Genomic DNA, 24,398 nt, shown 5'->3' with positions numbered 1-24,398 from the left:
TGTAAGCTGTAAATAATCTAGCCTCCCCATGTACGTAACTTACATATATTTATGTATGACCAGAACAGCAAATAAAGTTCTGGAATTAGGTATCTCAGAGATTTAACGTGCGCTTTCCGACTTAAGCCTATCTCGCACACGGGGAAGCACTTATACTATGAGGGTAAAAAAACGTAATGATTAAATAAAGAAGTGCGCGCACACACACACACACACACACACACACACACACACACACACACACACACACACAAATTAAGTTTAGTCCTTGTAGTAGTCTCTTGGTCAGCTTCTCATCCTGGGGGTCGGGATTCTCGTAGAGACTCTTGGCAAGGAGGGCGGCGGTATTGGCGACGAAGTGGTTTGAGGTCGGTACGCCACTACTCTGGAAGAAGTGGTACAAGTCTGTGTAGTTTGTGATGTCGTACTCGATGTCCTGTCCCCCCTTCTTGTGCACCATGACGAAAGGGACTCCTTGTTTGGCGTAGAGATATTCCTTTGGGGTGTTGATCTGGTCAATCTTGAGATCCGGCCGGGGCTTGTAGTGGTTGATCGGAATGTCTGATTTTTCCACTAGTAAATAAAGTTCTTTGGTATGACATCTTTTATCCCTGCTGACGTTATCCTAATGTTCAATTTCAGTCTGCCTCACCAAGCGTAAGAAAGCATTGTACATGTTCTGATAAACCACACTGATGCAATTAAGCAAATGAATATTTGCTGTGGGCAAATATCTATTTTCTATACATATTTGTAGATATGAAGCATTCTAGTTAATTGTGGATACACTGGGCAGACAGAATTGTGTTTATTTCCAGGCCATCCTGATCGTCGTTTACTACTATAAGGTGTATGGTTGGAGGCAAGATCAAAGGCGCCGCACAGCATTTATTAGACGGGGTCGTCCGTTTCGCTTTGAACAACCACCCCACCTGTCTGTAGGAGTTATATAATCGGTGCGCAAATAACTGTGTCAAGTCCACTGCCGGGCTGATGCGGTGTCAGTGTCAGCGATGAACATGAATGCTCAAATCATAGACCTGTAGCACTCACAAGTTGCTTAGCCAAAATATTTGAAAAGTGTATATTCAATTCTCTGATAACAGCAAAAATAACCTTAGAAAAAGATTCAACATACAAACAATCAAATGTAGAACACAGACCTATGCTTATTATCATTTCTTCTGGATATGATCAACCTACGGAACCCTCTATCCGATGAAGTAACTAATGCTCGCTCATTAAAAGAAATCAAATCCTTAATTAATCGTTCTGATGCAATTATTAATAATTTTGACTTCAAATATTTTCATAGATCATGCTAAATTGTCCACTGTCGCCTTAGGCTCGGCTGCAGTGACTTAAACGCTGATAAGTTTAGACGACATGTATCAGACATACCAGACTGCACTTGTGGATATCACCTTGAAGATGCAATTCACTTTTTCTATAACTGTTAAAAATACGATAATATCAGAAATACTGTGTATTTCTACACACATGGGTATGGTCTAAACATGATATTACATGGCAGTAGTTAAGCAGTTCTACAAACATGACTCTTCTTAAATCAGTTCATGACATCATTGTCAAAAGCAAAAGGTTTGAGTAGCTTAATTTTATGCATGTAGTAAAGGAAAACTGCATTACCTTATTTCACAGACACCACTTGCTTCAGTGTATTGGCTTTGTGTATTTCATTTGTGCATTTTGTATGTTTATGTTCATCACTCTCTTATATATATATATCCAGCTGTTGTTAAGTTGTTACCTGGAGAGGTATTACATAAGCAAGTTTTGCTGGTTTACCGATCCAGATTTCTTTTGAAATAAAAATACGTTTAAGCCAACACAGCTAACCCCAAAACACCTGATTGTAAACTATTCAAAAAGGAGCACTAATCTCTGGCAAATGAAGGTTGATTCTTCAGGTAAAACGACCTTTGGATTTCCGCTTGGGCTTACTAGCTGCCGTGAGTCAAATTGCTCGTTAACGCAACCGAGCGTGACAAGAGACTGGGCTACCAGTCTGCAAGGACAGCTAAATAAACTTACGCATTTTTGAAAACTGATTGGTTACCCGTGATCTATGAAGATTTCAACAAAGGGCACATGGTAATTAATTTCTTCAGCCTAAACAAACAGACAAATAACGGCGAAAGCTCATCGTATGTCGTTATTTGGAAATACCCCTGATTGTTACAGTTTGATAATAAAAAAGTATCCATGAGTGAAAGCATTTGCGGATTTCGGATTGTGTGGATGATACAATTACTACTCCCTTGTTGTCATCCACATTTTCTGGTATAACCCTATACTTCTGTATTTGTCGTAATTCACTTGCTGCTCAGTTAATGAATTTATAACATGTATACTTAGTTGTAGCACCACTCAGATTACCAGATAAAGGTTCAAATTTGGTCTTTCTTGTACCTGGGGTAATTATTTAATCTAAATCCAGGTTTTAAGTGAGGTGGAATGTGAGTTATGCACGTGGCAGCCCAGCAAGAGATGTATGATCAGTTGCTTTACTTTTTTGTAAATCAACTGATCATTCCCAGACATCAAAGGATCAACAGGAAATGCGTTGATTGATTAATTACTGTTATCTTGCACAGTGGATATGTCAAAAGTAAGTGTTTACATGTGAAGGTAGGGTTACTGAACCTAGGGAATACACTCATATCATGGCGTGAAGTACAGATGTAAAAACAACATACTTTGTTCAAAGGGTAACCGATAATACACTGACTGGTTGTTCATTGTTATCTAACTCAATGTATGTTTTTAAGAACCGTGGACATTATAAAAATAGTTGTCACGTGGGCTTTCTCAGCTAACTTGGAACCTATGTGAAACAATTGAAACAAACTAAGTGATCAGTTAAGAAACAAACACGGGTTATAATATTCGATACATTTAAATAACGTTTAAAAACGATATATTTAAATATTTTAATATATTTCATATATATTCCAATATTGTTTCCAAATAATTATTATTAAAGTATTTGATTCTCACATAGACATTTGACATCGAATAAATATTTTTGTACAGCTGCAGACGCAATGGATATTGTTCCTTTATGTTGATATTCCCGGATACATTATAACTTTGGTAGGTTGTAATAATGATGTTTGCATTTTGTTTTCATTCATTCGTTGCAGCTTTGAACAGAATCATTCTTGTTCCTTTCCGTTTGGTTGGGAAGTTTTTCGATGCGCGATAGACGTTGTTTTCACAAGTATTTTCTTTTTTAAGCGTGTATATGTTACAGTCAATGTGTAAAATATGATTCACTCAGGCAATTTATTAAATATCTAAATATTTCAGTCATTTTACAAATTGACTGATCAATCCATTCATTTATTTAACCGACTGACTAAAAATGATAAAGACGACCAAAAGAGCTTAAACACATCACAATATATTAATTATGCTAAGAAAAGAAGCCAAACAATACAGAACTGTACTTGGTGATGATATTAAACATAAACAAATATTTGGAATTCGTTATCATATTCATTATAAAGATGGACATATTTTTCAGTTAATTTGTAAAATAAACTGAATATTTAGGCGTTTAATACATTTCCTTAGTTAAATCTGTTTACATTTTGAATGTAAACATATACACACGGTAAAATAAGCAATGTTCAGATGAAATATTTACTTTGTGTTGCAAGTCAAAATAGTGTACACGAAGATCGCACAATTACCAAGCAAGTGACTTATCAAAACTGCATCACCATTACCGATGCTCCCCACAGATATACCTACATTTCAAAAACTGTATTTCATTTTTGTTGATCAGTGTGACCATACGTCCTTCTACTTTCAATAAAAATGTGCTTACGAATGGCGAGCACAGGTCGCGAACAAGTCTAGATTTCTGCTATATCATCCGGGTACTCCCTGGGAAAATACAGTAATGCACAGGTAACAACTACTCCCGCGGAATTGCTTTAGATCAATGATCTTTTGTACGTTGAAATACTATATATTGTGAATGCCAAAATGATGTATCAAGGATCAAGTAGAAGATACATTGACCGTTGCACTGGGAGTTTATTCAACAGACCGTGAAAATAACACTGCTGTATCTTATTATTTATTTTAGATGACGCAGTCAAAGCTCACTTCTCCTGGCGGCCATTATCGAACGGCCAGCTAAAACACAACCCCGCGCTTACGTCTACAGGTCTCTTCCTGTAGTACGGTAATTAGTATTCTCTCCCTCAAGTGTATCCTCAATGATATAACCCACCCTCATTAATTACATGCTGCTCTTTTCCAGCTATGGAGCTGTGATAAAGAGTCCAAGTCATCATAAAGTAATTAGGGTCCAATAAAAACAATGCGCCGCCAAACCTCATACATATTATCACTGAAAGTCGTACTACAGACGGTTAATGTCAAATCACAATAAAAGCATTTCAATTGCAATAACATGTTCCAGGACCATGTATTCTCTTAACACCATCGGATTTAGAAGCAATGGTCGTATAAAACAAAACAGATCTATTTAATCACAACAGTATTCATGTTATTCCCACAAAATCACATAAAGAAAGGAGACATTAGGAAATACATGTGTATTATCATTTTTCGTCAGGATAACAAAATTTTCTCTCCTTGTTACCACCTCCAGGTTCAGCTTAACACGGGTCCTCCTTTGGTCAAAAGTTTGTTCCCCCTCTAATGAGTGTGTCACGCGTTGCACACGAGTGGCGGACGGGGTGCACACCCGTGTGCAACGCGTTGCACACGGGTCTCACACGCGTGACCAACCCGATGCACACTGGTTGCGTAACGCGTTGCCCATGCGTGTAAGGGGAATGAACTTCTAGGCAGTAGTGTACGTGTAGGTCTCAGACGTTAACCATTTTGGTGAAACCCACGGGAATGATGAGACTCTAGAATATTAATCTGGGCGAATCTGATATTGAAACCCAGAGGCACAGGATCCTGGCACAGCTAGGGGAATTAACTATACACAGAGAACAAGATTGGATTCATATTCGATTCAAGCAAAAAAAAAAACAACGTTTGTGAGTCATGTGTATATAAACTGTGAAAACATAACAAAAACAGCTAAATATATATGAAAAGTGTTTTAGTGATAATCCATTTCAGACAATAACAGTGTGTTAACGTGACAGCTCAAAGCCACCAATCTTTATATTTTAGTCATGGCTAACGTTCCGGTGTTTCGCAGCATTAGGTTTGATTACCAGTCATTACCAAAGAAACGACACAATATCGTGTCTTTTTACAAAAAGAGATTGTTTTATTAAGACATCTTTAACAAAAGATTTCTTCAGGCAAAGCACATTAACCAGCACTCGCACTCTAAGAACATAATACGTGTCCGCGAACAAAGACGTGTGCTTTATAATCTGCAAAGCCGATGAGCATTGTGGTTAGTTAAACATCCGCTTGTTAATTATAAGGTCCTGTCTTGGGACGGGCTACGACGTATCCAATATTTTTGATATTTAAAAATCTCTAAAGGGACATGTTTTTGTAATGGAATCCAGTTAAGAGTTGAGCGGTGAACCCGGTTTGTAAAGATGGTTGAATCGTTACGTCAAACCGATACATTTGTGTTGTTTGAACCGCACTTGACAACCTCGTGGTGGCACACGGAGCATGGTTTAAATGGCTCTATCTCCACAAAGACGTGTAGTGTAAACATAGTCCACAATATAGATGTGGTTGCAAGACATCGCGTTTGTACATTAATAAATATTGAATATGGCCAGTAAGCTTTCAGACAAGTATATATCAGAGGTATTAACGGCCGGGTAGCTATAGTTATGATCACATGTTATCCTCTTGATATGCCGCATTGTTATTTAAACAGCGATCATATAAAAGCAAACTATAATATTTTTTTTTTTTTTTATTTCTTTACGCCGTTTGAAAATCCATTCAGCAGTATCACCAACGAGGGGAAATTGACTTATCCCTGTGTACCAGTCTGGGGGATGGGACCCGGGTTCTTGATGGTGTTGAGTGAGTGAGTGAGTGAGTGAGTGGACGCTTGAACCACTAGGCTGCCCTGTTGCCCCTGTAGACACCATGAATGGTCATAAATAGACGCAGTTGCACAAACATGACTATAATTGTCTACACCAGGGTACTTGTACTGCTACACAATATTGCCTTGTGGTGTGTGGCAATCAGCTGGTCGGATTGGTACTGAAACACCAGCTATGCAGACAGACAATCGTCTTTTATTCTGAAACACCTCGGAACCTTTCCGGAAACCTTCAGCTCCTTTCAGTTTTCTAGAAATGTATATCTACACTCCACGGAGCAATATGAAAAACCAAACTTTTGAAGTTTTTGGGAAGGCTTCAGGATTAATAACGTCAAGGTATCCGGTAGGTTTCAAATTAACAAGAAAAGCAGTTGCTCAGTCTAATGGACTTAACATATGTCACAACAAGGACCATCCAGTCGTCTATACCTGCGTGAACTCGCGATTGTAACACAACATACCACAATGTAACATTCAAGTCCGCGGTGTAACTTAACATACAACAATGTAACAGTCAGGTCCGCGGCGTAACATAACATACCACAATGTAACAGTCAGGTCCGCGGTGTAACATAACATACCACAATGTAACAGTCAGGTCCGCGGTGTAACATAACAGACAACAAAGTAACAGTCAGGTCCGCGGTGTAGCATAACAGACAACAAAGTAACAGTCAGGTCCGCGGCGTAACATAACAGACCACAAAGTAATATACCAAACCATGATGCAACAAAGCAGACCAGTGTTATACACAGACACATACACTAAAAACTGCTTGGCTCCATTATGTGGAAAAATCGTTGCGTTGGCATGACTCAGAATATCAGAAGTAACCTGATTCACACCAACCACCAACCATACATCATCATACCTTTCATAATAACGGAAATAAGGCAGAATGATAATGAAACTGGACCGTCCAAATGGGCAAACAAAGGCAGTAATAGCTCTGTCTTGAGATGGGCACAGTCAATCAATGGGAAGACACATAAATATGGTTGCTGTAACGCTCGACACAGACGGATCCGAGCTACCTAGGCCTTTGGCGGTAGAGGCTTACAATGCCATTGGGACACAATATGAGCATCGATTTGGATGACAGCGAATATGATGGATAGGAGCTTATTGCCATGTTCTCAGTTTGGTCATATTCCGAGGTATGGAATTGTACTCTGTTGAGGGGGCGAAACACGTATTTATCCCAGTTTTGAATTACATAGGTACCCTGTTAAACCAGGCAGGGCCATTGCCCATTAAGTCGTGAATTTAGTGAATATTCGAGCGTTTCTTAAAGAACAATCGCCTCTGTTTATATTTTGGCGTATAAGACAGAAGCGTCCGAAAGTGAGGGTTGCCAGACTAACTTGGTTTCAATGTTCATACATTAACACGAGACAAAGGGTCATTTTGGGGGATTCCGACCTATGACCAGCAAATCCCGACACGATTAAGGGACGCAACTCCTAGGATGCAATTTGCCCCGGGTAGTTACCCGCTGCCCTATCCCCCAATCTATTAGAAGAACAAGTATTTGTCACAAATTGACGAAATGTCCCCCGCCTGTATATACACCATAGTACCAAATATGAAGACAATCCAGCGATTAGTTCTTGGGATATTGCGGAAACACCGTTTTCCAACTCGAAAAGCAGATTTGCCTGCTGTGACCTTGAAAATGGGGTCAAGGTCACCAAAACCGACTGGTGTCTGCGGTGTCTGTATATACACCATAATGCCAAATATGAAGACAATCCAGTGTTTAGTTCTTGAGATGTCGCGGCAACAAACAGGTGGGACAGACGGACGGACGTTCGGACGAACGGACGTAGGTACGGACGGCCGTGAATACTATATGTCCCCCGCTCCGCGCTTTCGCGCGGCGGGGGACAATAAATATCACTGAATTTGGACATGCATTGATGAATTTGCTTGTATGACATACTGCGTCCTCCATGACCGGGTTTTGAGGGTGAAGCTCACTGACTCTCTTGCCGCTGACCTACTGTATGATGGTCGTGTAGGCTGAATCAATAGGCATGTCCAGCTGTGGAAGTACTTGTGAGTCTTTACACTCTGATTGCCCGGTAGCGGATCATAGATGTTCGACTCTACCCACTACCTGTTGCTGAAATGTACGGATGACTGAGTGAGTTTGGTTTAACGTTCCTATTAACAGTATTCCAATTACAGTACAAGCCAGCTCGATGTGGGAGGAAAGCTTGAAGTTATGCAGGTCTTAGGCGTTTAGCACTCTGGTTAAAGCCACAAGCACTGGTGTGGTGCTAACAGACCTAGAAACATAATCAGGGCAAATCTGGGATTCTAATCTTCGATACTAGGTTTCTGGCATGACAAGGACGCAACTCTAAACAGCGAACAGTGACATCATTGACTGGATATGACCCTGCCTTCTTCAAATGTTGTCTTCTCAGGCAAGATTAAGAAACCAGGTTGGACTGGTTTTAATTCAGACCTTCAAATTGATGTGGTTAAACTCAAAATTATACGGTTTGTGAAAGTCTGACATTATTTTCAAAACACATCTCAATGAAAATTAACATTCGTATACAACGTCAGTTATTCACTTAAACTGTACTCGCATTCGAAGATGTTAATGCTCTTATACACTTCCAAGAGTATTAGAAAGGCTTTAAATCATTTGCCTTTTAGGGAAGATGTTCTTCTATCCAAATAGCTTAAAGGGTGGCACTGTCATGATGCGGATGTTGGCAAAGATAATCGGAATGGCAAAGGTAATCAGAATGATCGCATTTAATGCGCCGACTATTCACCGCACAAAATGGAAAGCTTCAATGAGCAGCTATCATGATCCAGCATACTACCGCTATCCTTTCGTGCTTCCCCACAGACGCCTCATATCACCGGTCAAGCAAAATACGCCGTGAGGAAAGTAATATTTAAATAACGGCAAAGAATAACTCATTTTCAGGAGCCATTGTCCATATAATCTTGTCTGAGCTCAGGACAAACTAATTCAGCAGCCAATACGTTAGGAAAACAATATCGTGGCTATGCATGTTGTAAACGATTTACATGTTTTATCCGTGCAAAGGTAATATTAGAAATACTATTTTCCTGAGGACAGACGTCCATCTTATGGGTCATCTGATACCGCCTTGCTAGGGTAACCGTAATGGAAACACGGAGTTAGGAAAATAGTATTAATTATTTAGGCCCTGAAGAGGTTCATGACATACTCTATTGGTCACTAATTAGAACGGAAAATCTATCATTGATTTATAGCCAGGGAGTGGGCTGGCACGTCGAACACCAGGACAAAAGGCTATATTTTCTTAACTTAGAAGGTATATGAAAAGAATATTCTTGCGCGCAAGTTTTATGCTTAAAGCAGTCACCATATCCTTATTTTTTTTTAAAAAAAGACTGAACGATTTTCTCTCCAAATATTTCCAAATATAGATTTCCTTTGGAGTACTTTAGCAACATTATAGCAATATCACAGTAGGGGACACCAGAAAGGGGCCTCACACATTGTACCCATGTGGGGAATCGAACCTGGATCTTGGGCGTCACTGGCGTTACGGACTTTAACCACCGACCTACTCAACCGGCCCTGATCTAGATTGCGCTGGCTTGATTTAAAGCTGTATTATTTGTTAATCTTTGTCAAATAAATCATTTTACAGAACATAAATTGTGCGGTCGTGTTGGATCAGTATGATACAGAATATGTTACTAAAATGGTTCTGATACTGAACGATTCTGACAAAATGAGGAAAATTTGACACAATAAAAAATAACGTGGAATGAAAGCTCTCACTAAACTTGCCATGCGTGGAAGGACAATTGTAAAAAATCGAATCGTTTTCACTTCCTGTCAAATAATATTTCTCAATGTTGATCGTTTTTGATTACTTTGGATTGCTGAGGTTTGTTTTTTGAATGTCCTTAATGGCGCCGTCTGTGAAGTCTATATACTGTTGTACCATATTTGACATGGTGTTTCGTCATTCCAGGCTTTTGTAGTTAGGAAGGTATGGATGCTAGTTTGACGTTTACAGCTGTTTACGTTTACAACCGGCCGTCAGGGAATCGAATATCGGCCAAACAATGATCGTGCGAACCTCGATTGTCAGTTGTTATTGTGATGCTTGTAGTAAGAGGCAACCAATGGGATCGGGTGGTCAGACGTAGTGACTTGGTTAATACATGTAATCGTATCCCAATTCGTACATTGATGATCGTGATGTCAATCACTGGATTGACTGGCCCAAACTCGACTATTTACACACCGCCGTCAAATAGCTGAAATATTGCTGAGTGCGGCGTAAAAAACAAAAACAAACAGAGTAGCCAGAGTGACCAACCAATGCAGTTTGTAGCTAAATAACGAGTGAGAGGCCAGTGTCCATGTAGCTCGTTCAACGGGATTACTTCGGTTTTATAACGTTTCATCCAATAGTAATTCAGTTACGTCACGGCGTGTCAGCTTGATGTGAGAGGCTGTGAGAGGATGTGGGAGGATGTAAGAGGATGTGAGAGGACAGCCCGAAATGATCCAGACGCTTACCACTCTTGTAAAATCCACGAGCACGGATATGGAACTGACCAACCTAGAAACATGACCAAGGTGAACCGGGAATCGAACCCATCACCAAAGGTGTCAGGTAGCGCTAAGGGACGCAACTCTGTACAGCGACCGAAACATTCATATAGATTAGGTCAACTATGTATTTATTTAATTGCAAGATAACATGTTGGAGGCCCCTATTTATCATGGAAAGAATACAGTGCCAATACTCCCGAGTGCATACACTAGGCGAGCAGGGTCGGTCTCTGAAACATGCACGACCCTCTGTCGAGAAAGTAACACTCTTAAAAAGTATTCTCAGAGTCAATGTTCTCATTGATCACGGTCATGAGCAATTACGAAAGAGTGACTTCCTTATTGAAAGCTAACGTATGAACCCCCATGGGAGAGCATGCTTTCTTACACGGCCAAACATCAATAAAAGCTGGAGATATATCGGAAGGGCAATATACGTTTTCTCCTGGTTGCCCTAGAGGAGGATACGTTCTTTTTGAGTGAGTGAGCGAGTGAGTGAATGAGTGAGTGAGTCCCAAAGTGATTTAGATTATCCCACATTCACCGAATCCTGGCATGACAAAGAGACACAACCCTTCACGGACTAACGGTGCCTCGGGACATCAACCCAGTTACCATAGGTCCGCCCGGAGACCGGAAAGTTGTGGGTTCGATCCCCTTCCACGCCATATCAAAAGACGTTAAAAGATGGTACTTGTTGTTACCCTGCCTGGCGCTCGGCATTAAGGGGTTAAAACAAAGACTTGGTCGGCTCAGAGTCAGGATACTGTGTCTAAGTGAGGTATTCGTGATAAACTGAACAAGACGTTAAACCACATTTCACCCCCACCTTACCTTGAAATGAGACAGAGACCGTATATCGATTTTGGGTTTGCACCCTGTTGACAGTGTCACAGACTTGACCTTGCTGTACAAGTGTGCCAGGTGGACGGACCATGGTGTGCAGGAATCCGTTCAGGTTCTGCATAATACATGTCGGGTTGGGGGACGTTCTTCATCACACATCGGAATGAACGAACGTTCAATACTGTATCACGTGTGAAGATCCGGGTTAGAATAGGTCTTCAGCAACTCATGCTTGTCGTAAAAGGCGACTAACGGGATCGGGTGGTCAGGCTCCCTGACTTGGTTGATGCATGTCATCGTAGCCCAATTGCGTAAATCGATGCTCAAGATGTCAACCACTGGATTATCTGGATTACCAGACGCGATTATTTACAGACCGCCGTCGAAAACCTGTAGTATTGCTGTGTGCGACGTCAAACAACAAACAACGAACAAACAAACAAACGAAAAAACATTTTGTGACTCCGTGAATGGTTGATAAGGGCAACAGATGAAGGTGCGTTGTCTTTTCTTGGATTGAAAGGTTGTTTGTTGTTATTTATGCATATGAAAATACTAATTAAGAAAGTGATATTTTTTACATAAAGTCAACTTTGTGATCTTTACGTTGTTTCTTTGTGTAACAATCAAATTTCAAGGGATTGCATGACATTTGGTTGGCTAAACTAGCAATACTTTTGAGTTAGGGTTCATATTTGCGAAACTAAACAAGATAAGGCAACGTCGGTTAGGAGAATACTGTTGTTCAGGAAAATGGAATGGCGGCGCTTGACGTGTTGCATTTTTGCATTGAATGATGACACTGATTTCATAACGATGTCGACAGTTTTTATGTTAATGATGGAATAAGCTGTCTACAAATTTATTATTTTCACGGTGGTGTGAAAGCTTTTCGCTTCTCACGAAAGCCGGGGTTCGATTCCTTTCACAGATACAAAGTGTAAAGCCCATTTCTGGTGTCCTCCCGGATCTAACTGAAATATTGTGAAAACCGGGTAAAAACTCCCTCCCTCTGATACCGCGAAGGTACATTATCCAACATTGCATTCATTATCCCACCAACTGTACCACAAGCATCAAAACAGAACCTTGACCATTTGTGTTGACCACACACACTGACCATCCTGCAGTTGCCCCAACAACGCAGTGTTAATGTGTGTAAAGCTACAGTGCACGGAGTCTTTCAACTTGACAACAGACAGTGAGGCGCAAACAAAAACAGGGTGTGTAATTCAAGTTGATTTAAGCTGGCCGAGCTGTCTGACTGAGTAGGACCAACTGTTTCCGTGTCATTCTTTCGCTAATTTGTTTTGTTTATTCCCTGTGTGGATGTTTACAAATCACCCATGCGTGACACTAACGTCCACACGTAGAAGTGGCAAGTCGTTGACCGCTATAGCGGTACATGGCGAGGGCGTCGAGTTGTGCCGTGGTAGAAGCATGTTCCATTAGTCCACGTCCAGAGAAACATCATCATGGTAGTTTGCAGACCCCCTGGAAACTCAGTTCAGGGACGATCTAGACATGTGTTGGCGGGGCAGGGGATTTGTTTCTGTATCAGGAACCATACACGACACCCAGTAAACAGCGCATCACAATCTTGCCTTGACTCAGAGAGATTATATTGCGATGCTTGTGTAAATAGTCATCCGTAGAAATCGGAGACATGATTTATTTCTATTTTCTTTTGTCTTTAAGTTTGTTATTCACTTGAAATGTCATGGCATTTGTGTCTAGCTGGTAACGTGGATCTGAATTCAGAAATTTAACACTTTTAACACATATTATGACTGTCTATATACAGCGTTATGGGGAGGGGGTGTGGGGGTGAGGGGGTGTGGGGGTGAGGGGGTGTGGGGGTGTGGGGGTGGGGGCTAACCTAGTGGTCAAAGCGTTCACTCGACACACCGAAGACCCGGGGTTCGATTCCCGACATGGGTACAATGTGTGAAGCCCATCTTTTGTGTCCCCCCCACATCGTGATATTGCTGGAATATTGCCAATAGCGGCGTAAAACCATACTCACTCACTCACTTATATGACAATGGTCTTTGTTCGGCAATAACGGGCGGTATCTGGTTGTAAGCAATGTGACAGTTGTAGCTAGGTGGTCCATAGTCAGCAATACGACAGTTGTGTCAGTGTGGTCTATAGTCAGCAATACGACAGTTGTAGCAATGTGGTCCAAAGTCAGCAATACGACAGTTGTAGCAATGTGGTCTATAATCAGCAATACGACAGATGTGTCAATGTGATCTATAGTCAGCAATACGACAGTTGTAGCAATGTGGTGTAAAGTCAGCAATAGGACAGTTGTGTCAATGTGGTCTATAGTCAGCAATAGGAGAGTTGTAGCAATGTGGTCTATAGTCAGCAATAGGAGAGTTGTAGCAATGTGGTCTATAGTCAGCAATAGGAGAGTTGTAGCAATGTGGTCTATAGTCAGCAATAGGACAGTTGTATCAATGTGATCTATAGTCAGCAATAGGACAGTTGTAGCAATGTGGTCTGTAGTCAGCAATAGGACAGTTGTAGCAATGTGATCTATAGTCAGCAATACGACAGTTGTGTCAATGTGGTCTATAGTCAGCAATAGGACAGTTGTAGCAATATGGTCTATAATCAGCAATACGACAGTTGTAGCAATGTGGTATATAGTCAGCAATACGACAGTTGTATCAATGTGGTCTATAGTCAGCAATACGACAGTTGTATCAATGTGGTCTATAGTCAGCAATACGACAGTTGTAGCAATGTGGTCTATAGTCAGCAATAGGACAGTTGTAGCAATGTGATCTATAGTCAGCAATACGACAGTTGTATCAATGTGATCTATAGTCAGCATTGTGACAGTTGTAGCAATGTGGTCTATATTCAACCATATGAAAGTCGAGGTTGATCACTGTGGTGGATAATCAGCAATATCACATCTATAATTATGACGATGGTTTGTGTGCTCAGCAAAGATGTAACTTGTATGTGATGATATACCGAGGAAGCTAATGTAATTATTACATGTAGTACCTGACACGCTGTCCCTGTCACCGATTCAAGTTGTATCACAGTACCATGTATCACCGAATCAAGTTGTATCATATAACACTTACATAACACGAGCTATGTATGTATACTGTCATGCTGAATTTAACTTCTTTTTTCAGAGGGCCAAACAAATTGTCTTTCAAAGATCACAGGAGTATGAAGACATGTTTACTTTTGATTGTGCATCAAAGAAAGACCAACACGCCTACTTTACAATCAATGGACCTAATGTTTCTTTTACAAAACAAAAAACAATTTTATCAATCTTGCATTTCAATGAAATGTAAGTCGAAAGAAAGGCTGTGGTTTTTCGAATCCAAACAGCAGTTTTTATATAAAAAATAGAACTTTACAAACTAAGGGAAGATCGATATGTTCTTCATTAACTGCAGCGAGCGCTTCACGGGAAGTTAGACTAATTGTGACTGTAGCAACAAGCGGTGAATCAATACGTGGGGCCAGGATGCGGGCTGAATCACAGGATTCAGGAACAGCATACTCAGCTTGGAGCTGTCTCACACAGTGACTCATGCAGAGCTACAAACTGAGACATTAACTCAGCCATTCATAGAACTTCAAACTGATCCTCAAACTAAATCTCAAGCTGAACCATAAACTGAATCTCCATCTAAACCATGAACAGAATCTCCAACTCAACCGTAAACTGAATCTCCAACTCAACCGTAGACTGAATCTCCAACTCAACCATAAACTGAATCTCCAACTAAACCATAAACTGAATCTCCAACTCAACCATAAACTGAATCTCCAACTAAACCATAAACTGAATCTCCAACTAAACCATAAACTGAATCTCCAACTGAACCATAAACTTAATCTCCAACTGAACCGTAAACTGAACCTCCAACTAAACCATAAACTGAATCTCCAACTCAACCATAAACTAAATCTCCAACTGAACCATAAACTAAATCTCCAACTCAACCATCAACTGAATCTCCATCTAAACCATAAACTGAATCTCAAGCTGAACCATAAACTGAATCTCCAACTCAACCATCAACTGAATCTCTAACTAAACCATAAACTGAATCTCCAACTAAACCATAAACTGAATCTCCAACTAAACCATAAACTGAATCTCCAACTCAACCGTAAACTGAATCTCCAACTAAACCATAAACTGAATCTCCAACTACACCATAAACTGAATCTCCAACGAAACTATAAACTGAATCTCCAACTCAACCATAAACTGAATCTCCAACTAAACCATCAACTGAATCTCCAACTCAACCATAAACTGAATCTCCAACTCAACCATAAACTGAATCTCCAACTAAACCATAAACTGAATCTCCAACGAAACTATAAACTGAATCTCCAACTAAACCATAAACTGAATCTCCAACTAAACCACAAACTGAATCTCCAACTGAACTATAAACTGAGTCTCCAACTGAACCATAAACTTAATCTCCAACTAAACCACAAACTGAATCTCCAACTCAACCATCAACTGAATCTCCAACTCAACCATAAACTGAATCTCCAACTGAACCATAAACTAAATCTCCAACTCAACCATCAACTGAATCTCCATCTAAACCATAAACTGAATCTCAAGCTGAACCATAAACTGAATCTCCAACTCAACCATCAACTGAATCTCTAACTAAACCATAAACTGAATCTCCAACTAAACCATAAACTGAATCTCCCACTCAACCATCAACTGAATCTCCAACTCAACCGTAAACTGAATCTCCAACTAAACCATAAACTGAATCTCCAACTACACCATAAACTGAATCTCCAACGAAACTATAAACTGAATCTCCAACTCAACCATAAACTGAATCTCCAACTAAACCATAAACTGAATCTCCAACTCAACCATAAACTGAATCTCCAACTCAACCATAAACTGAATCTCCAACTAAACCATAAACTGAATCTCCAACGAAACTATAAACTGAATCTCCAACTAAACCATAAACTGAATCTCCAACTAAACCACAAACTGAATCTCCAACTGAACTATAAACTGAGTCTCCAACTGAACCATAAACTTAATCTCCAACTAAACCACAAACTGAATCTCCAACTCAACCATCAACTGAATCTCCAACTCAACCATAAACTGAATCTCCAACTCAACCGTCAACTGAATCTCCAACTAAACCATAAACTGAGTCTCCAACTGAACCATAAACTAAATCTCCAACTAAACCATAAACTGAATCTCCAACTCAACCATAAACTGAGTCTCCAACTGAACCATAAACTTAATCTCCAACTAAACCACAAACTGAATCTCCAACTCAACCATCAACTGAATCTCCAACTCAACCATAAACTGAATCTCCAACTCAACCATAAACTGAATCTCCAACTCAACCGTAAACTGAATCTCCAACTAAACCATAAACTGAATCTCCAACTGAACCATAAATTGAATCTCCAACTCAACCATGAACTGAATCTCAAACTAAACCATAAACTGAATCTCCAACTAAACCATAAACTGAATCTCCAACTGAACAATGAACTGAATCTCCAACTAAACTATAAACTGAATCTCCAACGAAACTGTAAACTGAATCTCCAACTAAACCATAAACTGAATCTCCAACTTAACCACAAACTGAGTCTCCAACTCAACCATAAACTGAGTCTCCAACTGAACCATAAACTGAATCTCCAACTAAACCACAAACTGAATCTCCAACTCAACCATCAACTGAATCTCCAACTAAACCATCAACTGAATCTCCAACTCAACCGTAAACTGAATCTCCAACTAAACCATAAACTGAGTCTCCAACTGAACCATAAACTAAATCTCCAACTGAACCATAAACTTAATCTCCAACTCAACCATGAACTGAATCTCAAACTAAACCATAAACTGAATCTCCAACTCAACCATAAACTGAATCTCCAACTCAACCGTAAACTGAATCTCCAACTAAACCATAAACTGAGTCTCCAACTGAACCATAAACTTAATCTCCAACTAAACCACAAACTAAATCTCCAACTGAACCATAAACTAAATCTCCAACTGAACCATAATCTTAATCTCCAACTCAACCATCAACTGAATCTCCAACTCAACCATCAACTGAATCTCCAACTAAACCATAAACTGAATCTCCAACTCAACCTTAAACTGAATCTCCAACTAAACCATAAACTGAGTCTCCAACTGAACCATAAACTAAATCTCCATCTCAACCGTAAACTGAATCTCCAACTCAACCATAAACTTAATCTCCAACTAAACCATAAACTGAATCTCCAACTGAACCGAAAACTAAATCTCCAACTAAACCATAAACTGAATCTCCAACTAAACCATAAACTGAATCTCCCACTGAACCATAAACTGAATCTCCCACTAAACTATAAACTGAATCTCCAACTCAACCATAAAGCGAACTGCAAACTGAAATTTAAACTGAACCTTACCCGGGCTTCGACCTCAACTTGCAACGGAACCTCATACTAAAATCTCAAACTGCAGTAAAAATCGGAAACTTAAATTCTGACCGAACCGCAATTGATGCCCAAACTGATGCCCAAACAGATTCCAAAACTGATTCCAAACCTGACGCTCAAACTGATGACCCAACTTATGCTCAAACTGATGCTCAAACTGATGCCAAATCTGATGCCCAAACTGATGCTCAAACTGATTCCCAAACTGAAACTGAAACTGATTCCCAAACTGATGCCAAATCTGATGCTCAAACTGATGCCCAAATTGATGCAGAAATTGATGCCGAAACTGATGCTCAAACTGATTCCAAAATTGATGCTCAAACTGATGCCTAAACTGATGCCTAATCTGATGCCCAAACTGACGCCTAAACTAATGCTCAAACTGATTCCCAAAATTGATACTCAAACTGATGTCCAAACTGATATTCAAACCGGTGCCTAAACTGTTGCTCAAACTAATGGTAAAACTGACGCCCAAACTGATGCCCAACCTTATGCTCAAACTGATGCTCAAACTAATGCTCAAACTGATGCTCAAAATAATGCTCAAACTGATGCCCAAACCTATGCTCAAACTAATGGTAAAACTGATGCCCAAACTGATGCCCAAACCTATGCCCAAACTAATGCCCAAACCTATGCTCAAACTAATGCTCGAACTAATGGTAAAACTGATCCCAAAACTGATGCTCAAACTAATTAAAAAATTGATGCTCAAACTGATGCCCAAACTGATGCAAAATCTGATGTGCAAACTGATGCTCAAACTGATACTCAAACTGATTCCAAAATTGATGCTCAAACTGATATTCAAACCGATGCCCTAACTGATGCTCAAACTAATGGTCAAACTGATGCCCAAACTTATGCTCAAACTGATGCCCAAACTTATGCTCAAACTGATGCCTAAACTAATGCTCAAACTGACACCGAAACTGATGCAGAAATTGATGCCCAAACTGATGCCCAAACTGATACTCAAACTGATGCAGAAATTGATGCTCAAACTGATGCGAAATCTTATGTCCAAACTGATGCTCAAACTGATTCCAAAACTGATACTCAAACTGATGTGCAAACTGAAACTCAAACTGAACATCAAACTGAACATCAAACTGAACATCAAACTTAGACTCAGATCCAAGGGCTGGCTGAACTAAACACTCAACATCATGTGATGGTCCAACCCCACAAAGCTATCTATAAGCCCTACGGTTACCCTGAGTCTATGCCATAGATGGTAGTTCCCCAAATCGTAGAGCTAAGCTCGCTTTGTAGACCAGTACCCTGAAGCTCGTTTGACAATCATCTCCATTATGTGTATATACCAGGGTGAACCGACCGTCAGATGTCCCGACGAGTGAGAGAGCGTGGGATGCTATTCTCAGATGAAGTAATCATATCCTAATCAAAGAACGATTGTACTTTTGATAGTTTTCCATCGATGTGAGACACCGCCGCTGTGATGTATTACAATGAGACTGGTCTCAGTCAGGCCATGACCAGTTGATGACCAGCTCCGGACACGCCATACACTACTCAATGGACAATCCACACAATTCCAGTTTTTAGATTAGTCTGACTATGGAAACTGTAATCAATGTATTATTCCATAACTGGTCCATACCGGCCACCTGCTGTACAAGACACAAGTATTGACTCAGTCGGAGCCGAAACAAAACACAGATAAGATTCCAGTATGAAATACTTTAGCATCGTATAGCCATTTCTGGTTTTATTCCTTTTTTAGCCGCCATACAACATGGAAGTATATTTAACACCACAATGTGGACCTTACAAACACCGTATTCGGTTGAGGCCCATGGTGGCCGTTACAGAATCGTAATTAATTAAGGAGTTAACCCAGAGTTCCGTGTCTCCCATCGGAGATTTCCAATTGGAAAGAAGACTGATAGTCTTTCATCTGGAATGTCCGCATCCCGTGTCATAATTCCGGCATTATCCGTGGTCCGTCTGGGCTTTTGACAAGAAGCTACTTCACTGTCACAGCCGTCATATCAGGGCATACATCATACAATATAACGTGGATTAAACTCAGAATATGATGATAGTTTATCGTGATATGTGCATTTACAGATCACAAACACTTCCACGAAATTCAAAGGTAAGGGTGACGGAGAGAACATCGCCATCAGCAGTGTAACCCACCATATTGACGTGCTTTGACGTCTTGATACGTAAACAAATGTTATGTGTGATACTTTGGCAGGACAACCCAAGTATTAAGAACGTTGATACCAAATTACGCAGACTCGCCAAACCTTCTTACTCTCATCTCATCCTAAATCCCATCAAAACCGCCTCCCCTACCCGACCCTCGCCATTACCCACCCACAAATGAACATAACCACCTCCCCCCTGAACATCTGTCCCACCCATTCATCCACCCCTACCCACGACATAACACACAGTTACAACCCACCATACCAACGTCAAATCCTATTATCCATCTCTCCCCGCTACTCACACCCATCCTAATCCCATCCTAATCCCATCCTAATCCCTGCCCAAGAGCACCACACCTACAACCCGACATACCTCCAAACTAACGTAAATCCCTAGATCCCCATACCTACACCCACACCTCAACCCACACCTCAATCCACACCCCTACCCAAACCACCACACACACCCCCAGCCACCCTGATGTGCCTCTACGTGCCCAGGCGAGTGAAAAGACCATAACCGATTTAATGCCTCATAACCTAACAAGAAATGAACAGACGCAAATGGCAGACAATAACATAAATTGTTTTTATAACTGATTGGGTTACTTATCCTTATGAATTGCCCTCGGAATGTTGTGATTGAGGGCTTATGTCTGTGCATGAGGACGTGTTATGGTAATGACTTCTGAAGTCCCATGTATCATGTAAACTGTACCAGCCATTTCACGAGTAGATGATCCGTCGTTGTGATGATCTGAATACACCGCCCACTACTACTCCGTCCACAGATACATCGACTACTTCATCGCCTACACCGCCTTCTCCGAGAATACCATGTCCAGCTTTTACCTCCTAAAACCGCTACAACACCTCTACCGCCTGTGTAGCCTACACCTTCAAGCTCCTCACAGCGATATCCTGTTCACAAACCCTCTACACTTTCGCTGCCCCCAGTTACAGCTCCCCACTGCGCAAGGCGGCTTACAACCATGCATGGAGTGGAACTCGCAACCAATTGACTAGACTGACATTTAGTCCAAGAAACAAAGGTTTTTATCTTCTTGAAAATGTAGATTTACACAATAAAGATGATACAATTCATCTAAACCCCCAGCTGAGCTGGACCTGAGTTGCACTCCTTTTAAAAAAAATCTTCTCTAGGGTCTGGAAGACAGACTACTGATTGACCGTTATATTTACAAACAGGTGATGACTGCCGTGACACGAAAATTCTTCCCCCATGTGGGCTTAGAGGGCAGATTCCAAGATACCACCTTAATCATCTATACCGCCTACACCGTCAAGGCCGATTACATCTTTTAAATCAACGGTTACCGGTTTACTTCTTTTAAGCCACCTTGAATTCTTACATCATAAGGTTTTGAGTTCCCTTGAACGCTTACACCATAAGGTTTTAAGACACCTTGAACGCTTATATCTTAGAGTTTTAAGCTCCCTTGAACGCTTACATCCTAAGGGTTTAAGCCACCTTGAACGCTTACATCCTAGAGTTTTAAGTTCCATTGAACGTTTACATCTTAGAATTTTAAGTTCCCTTGAACGCTTACATCCTAAGGGTTTAAGCTCCCTTGAGCGTTTACATCTTAGAGTTTTAAGCTCCCTTGAACGCTTACATCCTAAGGGTTTAAGCCACCTTGAACGCTTACATCTTAGAGCTTTAAGCTCCCTTGAACGCTTACATCTTAGAGTTTTAAGTTCCCTTAACACTTACATCCTAAGGGTTTAAGCTCCCTTGAACGCTTACATCTTAGAATTTTAAGCTCCCTTGAGCGTTTACATCTTAGAGTTTTAAGCTCCCTTGAACGCTTACATCCTAAGGGTTTAAGCCAACTTGAACGCTTACATCTTAGAGTTTTAAGTTCCATTGAACGCTTACATCCTAAGGGTTTAAGCTCCCTTGAACGCTTACATCTTAGAGTTTTAAGCTCCCTTGAGCGTTTACATCTTAGAGTTTTAAGCTCCCTTGAAAGCCTACATCTGAAGGTTTTAAGCCACCCTAACCCCTTACATCTTGTAAGCCACCTACACCGGGGTCCCTCTTCATCGAATATTCACCTATATCTCCTGCATTGCCTATCACTAAAACTACCAACAGTCTCTGTGAAAGCGCCGTAAGCGTTACTTGAATGTTAAAATTGGGGGATCTGAACTCCCGAGCTTCGTAATGATGATGAATTCGATTAAGATATATTGATTATTTTGCATAATCTATAGAAAACGTCATAAAAAATGCCTATTGAAGTTGGAATAATCGGCAGCACCCCCTACAAAAAACATTCCCTTGAAAGAGTGAGTGAGTAGTTTATGGTCACAGCCGCACGAGAATATTCTCAACCAATCGCCACCTAAATACTAATCGCCATTTTATCTTCCGTTAGCACCGCGATTTGACATTCGTAAGCTCGTGTAGAGCGGAGGGTCAATGGGAATAGCACATGCGCGTTATCGTAATCGTTTTTCCGGGGTAAAGTTATCAAAATCATTTTATATTTTGTGCTCATTTGAGACATCATTCTCTATGCAGAGGCTCCATTTCACCGCGATACCTGCCCCATAAAATAGGCTGATATGGTTAAGGCGAGCGCTGCGTGTAGCTTGTATCCTATCAGTAATTCTGGACTGGTTGTTCCATCTTGAGGCGCTCTCTTTCCATCAACTCGGAGGCGCAGCTTGGACTACTAAACAGACAATAATCATGTCTAACCGTATAAAATAAAGTCAATTAAGGCAACTGTCACCTCCGTTCTCGGATAATCACCAGCAGATTCGATTCTCGGGTGATATACTGGGCAACGTCATTGGACGAAACAATGAAACAAGTTGTTGGTTTGGCATAGGCACAAACAAGGTTATAGTGTTTGGGGCAATTTGGCCATGTCGACAGCAGTCCTCCAACAGACGGTGGAGGCAAATATTGTCCTTACAATAATTCTATTTTTGTAGTATAGGAAATGCAATGAAGACAGGAAGGACCTATTGTCTTCAACGTCTGTATTCTTTTCGAATATCAGTTAAATATCATCGTGTTTCTAGTTGCTCTTCAGGGATATTTAAACGCTGCAGTATCAAACGATTCAGCCTTTATTTTATGGAGTTCTATTTGTTTCTAGTTTCACACTTGTGTTTGTCCGGACTATTGCCGATTTGTTATAGCCCACTGAAATACCATGCCGCAGTTTAACAAGAAGACCCCACTCAGATACAGTTTACTGACTTCCGAGCCGACAGGTCCTTGTTTTAGCCCCTTAATGCAGACTGCCAGGCAGGATAACAACAAGTACCATCTTTAAAACGACCGAGCCGACCAGTCCTTGTGTAGCCGAGGGTCAGGTAGGGTAACAACAAGTACCATGTGTTCACGATATATCTTCGCTTGCCATGTGTAAACGTGTATGCCACTGGTCAGTTGTGCTGACAATTGTCACGTCCCCAACCCAATCACCCCAAAGGCCTACAGCCACTTGGAACATGGTGATTTGGCAGCAAGGCCATTTCCATCTGATAGCGACCATCTGAAGTCTGGCAGCACCTGAATCTCCCGTCCAAATCGCAATACCCCATTACTACCAGGACAGCATCTTCAACAACGAGCCACTCCGGATCTAGCTGTCTACCGTTGGTTTAATTAGGAATCTGTGACGGTCTCTATCATACGGATTAACAATAAACCCTAACCAGGTCTTGAGGTCTCCAGTTACAGCCAAACAAGCGAGAAATCTGAGCCACAGGTCTATGTTTCATGCGACTGCCAATGCAAGTGCTTTGTCTCTATGCACGCTGACCAACACCAAAACGCCTTTAATATGAAAGGGGCTCTGATCAAGATTGAGTTCCGTTATGGTGAACCGTAATAAGTTCCAGGAACATGTTCTTGTGTAGATTTGCACTCAGTGTCGTCAGTGCAATTGTAAGGAGCCAGGTGGCCATGATGTCTGAGGCGCCCTAATTCTTTGTGCAGAGTGGCGGCCCTTGTGACAGGGTCCGATAGGCATGGGTTTACATCTCAGACTCCTTCGATTGTAATCCTTGGCATGTCAACGTCATACGGAGTTCGTGGGTTTAAATAAAGTGTAAAATATCAGCGTTCTTTGTAATTTCACCAACATTAAGTAGCCACGTCTAGATAAACCGACTTTCTAATGTAAGTGCCGAAGGGCGGCGGGGTAGCCTAGTGGTTAAAGCGTTCGCTCGTCACGC

At 40.9% G+C, this 24,398-nt stretch overlaps 1 long non-coding RNA gene across 1 annotated transcript in view; it reads right to left on the bottom strand.

Annotated features, from left to right (window-relative positions):
• LOC139457751 (uncharacterized) overlaps positions 1-24,398 on the bottom strand; it is a 291,878-nt gene that overhangs the window by 63,774 nt on the left and 203,706 nt on the right. The window lies entirely within an intron of this gene.

Source organism: Haliotis cracherodii, unplaced genomic scaffold (assembly GCF_022045235.1).
Source record: "Haliotis cracherodii isolate W230 unplaced genomic scaffold, xgHalCrac1.p SCAF_12, whole genome shotgun sequence".
In the NCBI taxonomy this organism is placed as follows: domain Eukaryota; kingdom Metazoa; phylum Mollusca; class Gastropoda; order Lepetellida; family Haliotidae; genus Haliotis; species Haliotis cracherodii.
The sequence above is the reverse complement of the archived record's forward strand: the minus strand, read 5'-3'. Positions and strand labels throughout refer to the sequence as shown.